Source organism: Chiloscyllium plagiosum, unplaced genomic scaffold (genome assembly GCF_037043375.1).
Source record: "Chiloscyllium plagiosum isolate Xiang-an unplaced genomic scaffold, Cpla_swu_hap1 HiC_scaffold_2, whole genome shotgun sequence".
NCBI lineage: Eukaryota > Metazoa > Chordata > Chondrichthyes > Orectolobiformes > Hemiscylliidae > Chiloscyllium > Chiloscyllium plagiosum.
The window spans coordinates 89,307,830-89,319,962 of NW_028270140.1; positions in this window are offsets into that span (position 1 = coordinate 89,307,830).

Consider the following 12,133-nt stretch of genomic DNA (forward strand, 5'->3'; position numbering starts at 1 on the left):
GGCCAACCTTCCACTCCATCAGTCTACTCTCGATCATCAGTAAAGTGATCATCAACGGTACTGTCAAGCAGCACCTGCTCAGCAACAACCTGCTCGGTAATGTCCAATTTGGGTTCTGCCAGGGTCACTCAGCTCCTGACTTCATTACAGCCATGGTTCAAACATGGACAAAAGAGCTAAATTCCAGTGGTTGGTGAGAGTGACAGCCCTTGCTATCAAAGTTCCATTTGATCGAGTGTGGCATCGAGGATTCCTAGCAAAGTTGGAATCAGTAAGTATCAGAGATCAAACTCTCTGCTGGTTACGGTCATACTGCCACAAAGGAAGATGGTTGTGGTTTTTGGAGGCCAATCATCTCAGCTCCAGGACATCTCTGCAGGTGTTCCTCCGAGTTAGTGTCCTAGGCCTAAACATCTTCAGCTGCTTCATCAATGACCTTCCCTCATCATAAGGTCAGAAGTCGGGAGGTTCCCTGATGATTGCATAATGGTCAACACCATTTACAACTTCTCAGATATTGAAGCAGTCCATTTTCAAATTCAAGATCTGGCAATATCCAGGCTTTGGCTGACAAGTGGCAAGTAACATTCACACCACACAATGACCACCTTCAATCGAGACAATCCAACCAGCATCCCCTGACTTTCAATGGTGTTACAATCACTAAATCCCCCACTATCAATATCCTGGGGATTACCATTGACTAGAAACTCAATGGACTCACCACATAAGCACAATCAGCACAACATTAGTTCAGAGGCTAGGAATACTGTGACAAATAACTCACCTCCTGACTCTCCACAGCCTGTCATAGAGTCAGAGTCATAGAGATGTACAGCATGGAAACAGACCCTTTGGTCCAACCGTCAATGCCGACCAGATATTCCAACCCAATCTAGACCCATCTGCCAACGCCCAGCCCATATCCCTTCAAATCCATCCAAACGCCTTTTAAATGTTGCAATTTTACCAGCCTCCATCCCTTCCTCTGGCAGCACATTCCATACACGTACTACCCTCTGTGTGAAAAAGTTGCCCGGTAGGTCCTTTTTATATCTTTCTCCTCTCACCCTAAACCTATGCTCTCTAGTTCTCGACTCCCCAACCCCAGGGAAGAGACTTTGTCTATTTATCCTATCCATGCCCCTCATGATTTTATAAACCTCTATAAGGTCACCCCTCAGCCTCCGACGCTCCAGAGAAAACAGCCCCAGACTATTCAACCTCTACCTATAGCTCAAATCCTCCAATCCTGGCAACATCCTTGTAAATCTTTTCTGAACCCTTTCAAGTTTCACAACATCCTTCTGATAGGAAGGAGACCAGAATTGCACACAATATTCCAACAGTGGCCTAACCAATGCCCTTACAGCCACAACATGACCTCCTAACTCCTGTACTCAATACTCTGACCAATAAAGGAAAGCATACCAAACACCTTCTTCACTATCCTAGTTATCTGCGGCTCCACTTTCAAGGAGCTATGAACCTGCACTCCAAGGTCTCTTTGTTCAGCAATACTCCCTAGGACCTTACCATTAATTGTATAAGGCCTGCTAAGATTTGCTTTCCCAAAACGCAGCAGCTCGCATTTATCTAAATTAAGCTCCATCTGCCACTTCTCAGCCCACTGGCCCATCTGATAAAGATCCCATTGTAGTCCGAGGTAACCTTCTTTGCTGTCTACTACACCTTTAATTTTGGTGTCATCTGCAAACTTACTAACTGTACCTCTTATGCTCACATCCAAATCATTTATATAAATGACGAAAAGTAGTGGACCCAGCATTGATCCTGATGGTACCCCACTGGTCACAGGTCTCCAGTCTGAAAAGCAACCCTCCACCACCACCCTCTGTCTTCTACCTTTAAGCTAGTTCTGTATTGAAATGGCTAGTTCCTCTTGTATTCCATGAGATCTAACCTTGCTAACCTGATCAGGTCCTGGGGATTTATCCACCTTTATGCATTTCAAGACATCCAGCACTTCTTCTCTGTAATATGGACCTTTTTCCAAATGTCACCATCTATTTCCCTACATTCTAAATCTTGCATATCTTTCTCCATTGTAAACTCTGATGCAAAATACTCGTTTAGTATCTCCCCGATCTCCTGCAACTCCACACAAAGGCCGCCTTGCTGATCTTTGAGGGGCCCTATACTCTCCTTAGTTACCATTTTGTCCTTAATGTATTTGTAAAAACCCTTTGGATTCTCCTTAACCCTCTTTGGCAAAGCTATCTCATGTCCCCTTTTTGCCCTCCTGATTTCCCTCTTAAGTATACTCCTACTGCCTTTATATTCTGCTGAGGATTCACTCGATCTATCCTGTCTATACCTGACATTTGCTTCCTTCTTTTTCTTAACCAAACCCTTAATTTCTCTCGCCATCCAGCATTCCTACACCTCCCAGCCTTTCTTTTCATCCTAACAGGAATATACCATCTCTGGACTCTCATCATCTCATTTCTGAAGGCTTCCCATTTTCCAGCCGCCCCTTTACCTGCAAACATCTGCCCCCAATTAGCTTTTGAACGTTCTTGCCTAATACCGTCAAAATTAGCCTTCCTCCAATTTAGAACTTCAACTTTTAGATCTGGTCTATCCTGTTCCGTCACTATTTTAGAACTAATAGAATTATGCTTGCTGGCCCCAAAGTTCTCCCCCACTGACACCTCAGTCACCTGCCCTGCCTTATTTCCCAAGAGTAGGTCAAGTTTTGCATCTTCTCTCGTAGGTACATCCACATACTGAATCAGAAAATTGTCTTGTACACATTTAACAAATACCTCTCCATCTAAACCCTTAACACTATGGCAGTCCCAGTCTATATTACCTGGAGTCATATGATTTTTGACCTTTTAAAAAACACACTGTGATGATGCCTGGTCTTTAAAATCACCATTGGCATTTAAATTTGGCACCTTAACAGCACTCTCCACTCTCAATTAAATTGATCGTCTTGTAACTTGGTTGTTTTCTGGCAGGTGAACAGGATGAAATGCTCAGCAGGGGCATTCTGTATTGGATTCCAGGTCTGTTTTGAACAAGGATGCAGATGATCTTTGCTGGAATTTGAAATCTATGGTTCAAATATCTTTGACACATTGGGCCCAAAATGGAAAACTGTAAACATTTTAAAATAAATGTTTGAAGTGTACTTCCAAAAAAAATTAAGAACAATTACTATTTTGAAAGTTAAGTCCATAAAATGTATTCAAATATGGCAAAACAGATTACTGAGTATACTGGAAGAAAATTTATACATTCTTGCACATTTGCAGATGTATTCGTGCATTGAAGTAGGTCATACGAGTAAATTCCAATGATTACATTATTGGATACAATATGGATTTCAAACTTTTTTTTCTTGTATTTACATGATGTTTATGCGTCAACAAGGGACAATATTCATCCTGTCTGACTATTGGAAATTGCAGGTGTACTGTTAACATGCTCTGTGAGATTTAACCTGCACTGAACTCAGTGCAACTGTGAAGTGTAGCTTTCAGCTGTAGCTGAGGGAGGCAGTCTAACAACAGGCTACCCCTTAAATATACCAGATGATGCCATTCCCTGGCACTTCTTGCTAGGTTCAGGTGTAGACAAATGGGTGGAGAGGAGTGGTCTTAGTTTGACACAATGTTGGGCAGATGTCTGTCTCAGTGTTTTCCCCCATTCTCCATCTACAGCTAAAATTGTCCCCTTCTGTGTTTCAGTGCTGATGGCCTACCCTTTGTAACTTTGTGATTATATTCAAAGTGTGTCCATATGCATGCTTGTCCTCTGTAGAGATCACTGTCCTGCCAAGGACAAATTGTTAACATTTTAACCGATCTGCACTGCTCAATGATTTCCAAGTAAGGATAATTTTTATAAAAAGCCATCATTGCCAGAACAATATCAAACAAACCTCAGAATATTGATATCACAACTAAGTATTTGAGGTTTACTAAAAATATATCAGAGTACAAATCTCTTAAAGTAGAAGAAAGATCAACAGAATCACTGTCATACTGCACTGCCCAGTGGTTGTAGGAACACAGAAATTGTCAAGTTTAATACGTATTTGAATATGCAAATATCAATCAATCTCTATAATACATTGATTAAGCAACTGATTTGGAGCAGACTGGACAGGCGGAGAAGCTATAGATTACATCATATAGAAGAATTTTCACAAATTTGGAACATCCCAAAGTGCTTTATATAGTACCTTCACACTGCAGTGACAGTTATAATGAAGAGAAAGAAATGCAGCAACCAATTTGTGTGCCAGCCAAACCCAATAAACAATGAAATAAATCACCAGACAATCAATTCTTTTTGTGAAATAGAAGCAGAAAATATTGAGAATACACATTTGCCAGCCCCTGTGGGAAGAGACACAGAATTAATGGATTGGATTTTAATGTTACAGAGTCATAGAACCACACAGCATGGAAACAAACCCTTCAGTCCAACCAGTTCATAATCCCAAACTAAACTAATCCCACCTGCCTGTTCCTGGTAGATACCTCTCCAAACCTTTCCTATTTGTGTACTCACCCAAATGTCATTGTAATTGTACCTGCATCCACCACTTCCTCAGGAAATTCTTTCTACACTGGAACCATCCTTTGTGTAAAAAGATTGCCCCCATGTCTTTTTTAAATCTCTCTCCTCTCACCTTAAAAATGTGCCCCCTAGTCTTGAAGTCCCCCATCTGAGGGAAAGGACAATTACATTAACTCTATCTATACCTCTCATTATTTTATAAACTTAGATAAGGTCGCCTCTCAACCTCCTATGCTCCAGTGAAAAAATCCCAGCCTATGTAGCCTTTCTTTATAGCACAAACCTTCCATTCCTGGCAACATCCTGGCTAAATCTCTTCTGAACCTCTCCAGGTTAATAATATCCTTCCTGTAATGGGGAGACTGAACTGGACACAAACAGCGCAGATCTCCCCCTCACATTTCCATAAAATGTGGTGTGCTGACATCAGGTCAATAATCTGATATCATTCAGCTAGTCTCCATTAATATGGAAAGTGAGAGGGTGCTGTGAATAGATGCCCACCCACCCTTCTGAAAAATAAGATAATTAACAAGCTATTGAACTTGTTAATAAGCCAAAGGACTGCCAAATTTGTTGTTACACACAAAAAAAAGTTGGGGTGAGACATCAAGTATGAGGAAGGTTGGGATGTAAGGTCTGTAAATGGAACATGGGTGACATAGCAGTAGCTGCTGCTGAAGTTGGCAACATTTGGCAAAACGCAGAGAAAGGGAAGGGTGTCTTTAAATTGTCTTGAACTGACGTTGGGTTCACAGCCTACACTCTTTCCCACTAGATATCCCATCCTAGATGTCTAACAGGGCTTACAACTTCCCCCTCCCTCTGCAATAGTAATTTGCTGGCCAATGTTTATTTGATTCTGGATTAGTGGTGCTGGAAGAGCACAGCAGTTCAGGCAGCATCCAACGAGCAGCGAAATCGACGTTTCGGGCAAAAGCCCTTCATCAGGAATAAAGGCAGTGAGCCTGAAGCGTGGAGAGATAAGCTAGGGGAGGGTGGGGGTGGGGAGAGAGTAGCATAGAGTACAATGGGTGAGTGGGGGAGGAGATGAAGGTGATAAGTCAGGGAGGAGAGGGTGGAGTGGATAGGTGGAAAAGGAGATAGGCAGGTAGGACAAGTCCGGGCAAGTCATGGGGACAGTGCTGAGCTGGAAGTTTGAAACTAGGATGAGGTGGGGGAAGGGGAAATGAGGAAGCTGTTGAAGTCCACATTGATGCCCTGGGGTTGAAGTGTTCCGAGGCGGAAGATGAGGAGTTCTTCCTCCAGGCATCTGGTGGTGAGGGAGTGGTGGTGAAGGAGGCCCAGGACCTCCATGTCCTCGGCAGAGTGGGAGGGGGAGTTGAAATGTTGGTCCATGGGGTGGTGTGGTTGATTGGTGCGGGTGTCTCGGAGATGTTCCCTAAAACGCTCTGCTAGGAGGCGCCCAGTCTCCCCAATGTAGAGGAGACCACGTCGGGAGCAACGGATACAATAAATTATATTAGTGGATGTGCAGGTAAAACTTTGATGGATGTGAAAGGCTCCTTTAGGGCCTTGGATAGAGGTGAGGGAGGAGGTGTGGGCACAGGTTTTACAGTTCCTGTGGTGGCAGGGGAAAATGCCAGGATGGGAGGGTGGGTTGTAGGGGGGCATGGACCTGACCAGGTAGTCACGGAGGGAACGGTCTTTGTGGAAGGCGGAAAGGGGTGGGGAGGGAAATATATCCCTGGTGGTGGGGTCTTTTTGGAGGTGGCGGAAATGTCGGCGGATGATTTGGTTTATGCGAAGGTTTGTAGGGTGGAAGGTGAGCACCAGGGGTGTTCTATCCTTGTTACGGTTGGAGGGGTGGGGTCTGAGGGCGGAGGTGCGGGATGTGGACGAGATGCGTTGGAGGGTATCTTTAACCATGTGGGAAAGGAAATTGCGGTCTCTAAAGAAGGAGGCCATCTGGTGTGTTCTATGGTGGAACTGGTCTTCCTGGGAGCAGATACGGCGGAGGCGGAGGAATTGGGAATACGGGATGGCATTTTTGCAAGAGATGGGGTGGGAAGAAGTATAATCCAGGTAGCTGTGGGAGTCGGTGGGTTTGTAAAAAATGCCAGTGTCAAGTCGGTCGTCATTAATGGAGATGGAGAGGTCCAGGAAGGGGACCTACTTACTTGCCCGTATAGTGTCCATCCCATCGAATTCTAACCCCAAAATGCACCATTCCTGGAACAGAGGAATGGCCGACAGTGCTGGAAGAAGGTCAATGACCTCCACTCTGCCAGGTTAGTACCATATTCTACTCGTTGTGGCCTTGCATTCACTCCATCTCTGCTACTGCAGCCAACCTCCCACCAAGGCATTCTCATTAATGTCTGTAGCATCTTCTGTTACTCTTGTTTGTTCTCCCCAGCCTCCCAGACTGCACAGATTCCACACTGCCTCCTCACTCCCTCAGAACAAAGAACCGCGTTTTGATCACCCGCACCAGCATTACCTCACTTTCATCTCATTCAGTCCCTCCCTTTCTCTCCTCCCAGGAGAGGCCAATAAACTCTGTCTGCCACTCGTCAGTCCATTGACCCAATTGATAAAGATCTCTTGGTAACTTTTATGGGTGGCACGGTGGCACAGTGGTTAGCACTGCTGCCTCACAGCGCCAAAGACCCGGGTTCAATTCTTGCCTCAGGCAACTGACTGTGTGGAGTTTGCGCATTCTCCCCGTGTCTGTGTGGGTTTCCTCCGGGTGCTCCAGTTTCCTCCCACAGTCCAAAAATGTGCAGGTTAGGTGAATTGGCCACGCTAAATTGCCCATAGTGTTAGGGGCAGGGGTAAATGTAGGGGAATGGGTCTGGGTGGGTTGCGCTTCAGCGGGTTGGCGTGGACTTGTTGGGCTGAAGGGCCTTCTTTACTGTCCATTATACCACCAAAAGGGCCCAGCAGATGGCTGGATGCCAACATTAACCCTCTCACACAATATGATGATGGAGTCCTAGACCTCATGGGAATAGACTAGGACCGCTCCTGCAGGGATCTTGGGATATCCATGTCCCTCTAACTGAAGAGGAACCATTCTTTCTTCCACCCTGCCAACAGTGTCATTCATTGCACATCATTTCTAACCACAGGCCATGATACCTTCTCTCTTGTGTCTTGCAGTTACTGCCAGCATCTTCATCACATCCTCCATGGTGAAACAGCTTGCTTGCCAAGAAGCCACTTGCTTAACCTCAGAGGATGGGAATACTGAGACAACAGAGGAAATATTGGCAAGGCTGCCTCCTGAACCCTGCATAAAATCATAGAGTCATACAGCATGGAAACAGTCCACGTCAACCATGTTTTCAAACTAAACCAATCCCACCTGCCTGCACTTGGCCCATATCCCTCCATACCTTTCCTATACATGATCTTATCCAAATGTCTTTTAAATGCTGTAACTGCACTTGCATCCACCACTTTCTCTGACAGTTCATTCCACACACAAACCACTCTCTGGATAAAAAAAGTTGCCCTTCATGTCCTTTATAAATCTTTCTCCTCTTTTCTTAAAGATATGCCCCCGAGATTTGAACTTCCCTACAATAGGGAAAAGACCCTTGCCATTCACCTTATCTATACCCCTCATAATTTTATAAACCCTCAATAAGGTCATTCTTCAACATCCTACACTCTAGTGGAAATAAATCCCAGCTTTTCCAGTCTATTTTTATGTTTCAAACTCCCTGTTCCCAGCAGCATCCTGGTAAATCTTCTGTGAACCCTCTTCAGTTTAATAATATCCTTCCTATAACAGGGTGACCAGAACTGGACACAGTGCTCCAGGAGAGGCATCGCCAACTTCCTGCACAACCCGAAAAACTCTGATACTCAAAGGTTTGAACAATGAAGGCAAATGGGCTAATGCCTTCTTAACCACCCTGTCTACCTGTGACACAAAGAATTCTGTACTTAAATCCTAAGTCTCTCTGCTTTACAACCTTACCCAGGGCCCTACTGTTAACTATGAGTCCAGGCCTTGTTTGTTACCAAACTTCAATACCACGCATTTAACCAAATTAAACTCTGTCTGCCACTCCTCAGTCTATTGACCCAATTGATCAAGATCTCTTTGTAACTTTAGATAATCTTCTTTACTGTCTACTATACCACTAATTTTGGGAGCACAAGCTGGTGAGTACCTCACTGCAACAGCTTGGCAACTGGCTGAAGAAACAACTCCCCAGGCCACTGGCATTTGGAGGACTGCCAGAGACCAGGTACCTGCTCAGCCCCAGCACGAGAACACCCTGTGATGTTAGCAATTTGGGACTTTGTCCATATGCCCAGAGAGGAACATAATATTGCCCAGAAGCTGTAGCAGTATTACGAGTAATACAACTTTCAGTCTGCTGCTATGGATAGGTTGGCTGCTGCCATGTAGACCCTACAAGGTCTGCTAGAGACACACACAACTGCACTCCACCATTCAGTCAATGGTCTTCAGGACTGAAGGCATGGTGACAGGGAGGTGGGAACCTGGGGAGCTGTCCAGGACACAAGCCGATACCATCTGGAGGAGGAACCACATGCAGCCCCCTCAGAAGTCTCCTCGTTTTTACATATTGCAAAGATGATCACCATCCTACCTGCTCCCCACCCCGGCTCTTGGAAATTGAAGATAAGGATTGTCCACTTGTCTCTGACGATAAACACCTTGGCATGTCTGTGTGTTCGGATTCAAATGTCCCCCTAATCACGTGAACAAATATCCAGGGCCAAGGGGCTCCCCATCCAAGCAGGCTCTCTTCAATAGCAATGGAAGAAGAAAATTTACTGAGGGAACTTTGGTGGCACATGCGATAAGGCTGTGTACATTATTTTGTACTTTTCTTTAAATTGCATTGTTTTACTTGTACGTCTGTTTGCTTGACTCACTGGCTGTACCTGTTTCAGAAGAAGGCATGGCTTCCTGGCCACACAGAATCTCACAGGGATCAGTGTCTGTGTTGAGTACCTACTGCAGCATCTGGAAACACAAGATTCTTTTGGGAAATTGATCCATCTTCTTACAACATCTGGATACTTTTTTTCTGGCATGTGTCCAAAAGCGATGTTCTTTCTCTTTAAAAGTCCCAGCATTAGTTGGACTTTCAGGCCCCTCCCTCACAGGTCCAGTCACTCACCCATTCCAGGTGTGGTTGCAAATTGACAGACCAATGGAGTGGCCACCCTCTTGAGTGAATTGAGTGACCTAACCAGGCAGCCCTGGATGGGAAGTGTTCATACCCCTGACTGATAACTGTACATCTCCCTGACTGCATTAGACCTAGACCATGGGCTAGTTGCTATGGAGCTACAGGACTGATCGTGACATACACCTTGGGCTAAAAAGACTCAGATCCCCTGACCCAGAACTCTTGACTGAATGCCTGATTATGGCCAATCCCCTGGAATAGAATGGGCTCTCCCCTTGACTTATAGTGATGAGACTGAGAGGTGTATCCATGGACCTTGGTGAGGAGTACTTCCCCAAGACTATGGGACTTGGTTTTCTGCTGACAGTACATGCACTGTACTTACTATGTAAGCTGCTGACACAGGGTGCAGTGTGAAATTGAAGTACAGCATTGCTGTGCAGTAACATATCTTCCCCCTTGACAGAAGACTGCTGACCAACAAGACAAGCTGTGCTGGTCGTGTGATTATGCCAATTGGCAAGGCAAGACATAGAAAATGCAACACTTCTCTTCCCTTTCCTAATATGTTCAAACCTTACTCAGTGATGCCAAACTTACCTTAGTCTGGGGAACCACTGGGGCCTTCACCCTGAGTGCAATCCCAGCAGCATCCACTACTGAGCACTGGTGCTGCAGGGACAGTTGGAGCTGCCAGTTGGTCAGGTTGACTGGAAACTCCAGAGAATGGAACCTTTTCCCACTGAGGGCCAGAAGTCACACTCTGCACCAATATAGCCCACCCACAGAGCTTTATAGCTATGGAGCAGGCTTCTGAAGGGTGGCTGATGACTTTCTTTCAGGGAGTGGTGATCTATCTGCTACCTAGCATCAATTTCTGCCCCATACCCTGTCCATATGAAACAGCTTACTTCCACCTCCAGAACGCCAATGGTCAGTATCCTCTGTTCAGCCACACACTGCTAAAACCATCATTTGTGCACGTATAACTTTCAGACTCAGCAATGTTAGGATCTTCTGCCTGATTGCATGAACTTGAGTTAGTCCAAACTCTGCTGCCCATACCTTAACTTGCACTGAACCTTTTCAAGTATGCAGGGTCCAAGACCACCAATGTCTTAACTAACATTTTCAACTCCCTGTATGACTTTACTCCTTCCTATCTCTAGGAAGCCTGGTCAGCCTAGTTTGGGGAAAGCTTTATTTATTGCATAAGACTTGTTTCTTTAATTTGCAAGTGTTTTAATAAAATTAACTTTGAACTGTAGTCCCTTGTTTATCTCATAAAATGAGAATGCCTGAGTAAAGGCATTTTTGACTAATAAACTGGTTGAATTGTCTGTCAAGAATATTTCACAGACACCATTACCTTTTGCTTCTAACCTGCTAAGATAACTTTTTTTATTATTAATTCATGCAATGGGCCAACATTAATTTCCCATCCCTCGTTGCCATTGAGAAGGTGATGATGAGTAGTAATTCTGAACTGCTGCAGTCCATTTGCTTTGTTGGGGAGGGAATTCAGGTGCAGCAGGTAATCAGGAAGGCTTACGGAATGTTGGCCCTTATTTCAAGAGGGTTGGAGCATAACAGTAGGGAAGTCTTTTTGAAACTGTATAATGTTTCGATGAGATCACATAGAGATGTACAGCATGGAAACAGACCCTTCGGTCCAACCCGTCCATGCCGACTAGATATCCCAACCCAATCTAGTCCCACCTGCCAGCACCTGGCCCATATCCCTCCAAACCCTTCCTATTCATATACCCATCCAGATGCCTTTTAAATGTTGCAATTGTACCAGCCTCCACCACTTCCCCTGGCAGCTCATTCCATTCACGTACCACCCTCTTCGTGAAAAAGTTGCCCCTTAGGTCTCTTTTATATCTTTCCCCTCTCACCCTTAACCTATGTCCTCTAGTTCTGGACTCTCCCACCTCTCTTTGAGCAAAGGCTAAACAGGTTGGGACTCTAGTCGTTGGAGTTTAGAAGAATGAGAGGTGAACTCATTGAAATGGGTAGGATTCTTAAGGGGCTTGGCAGCGTAAATGCTGAGAGGATGTTTCTTTCATGGGAGAGTCAGGGGAGGGCATGATGTTAGAATGAAGGGACGCCAATTTAATATTGATATGAGGAGAAATTTCTTTTTTCTGAGTGTTGTGAATCTTTGTAACTCCTTGCCACAGAGAGCTACGTGGGCAGAGTCCTTGTGAATATTTATGGCCGAGATAGTTTCTTGATCAATAAGGGTTTCAAATGGGAAAAGGGCAGGAAAGTGGAAGTGAGGAATTTTGGATCAGCCATGATCGTATTCAATGGTGGAACAGATTCGAGAGGCGGAGTGGCCTACTGCTGTTTCTATTCTTATGGTCTAATAATGGTTGTGTGTTTGGATGGTGCTGTCTTCTATTGTACAAAATGCTACTGCTGTG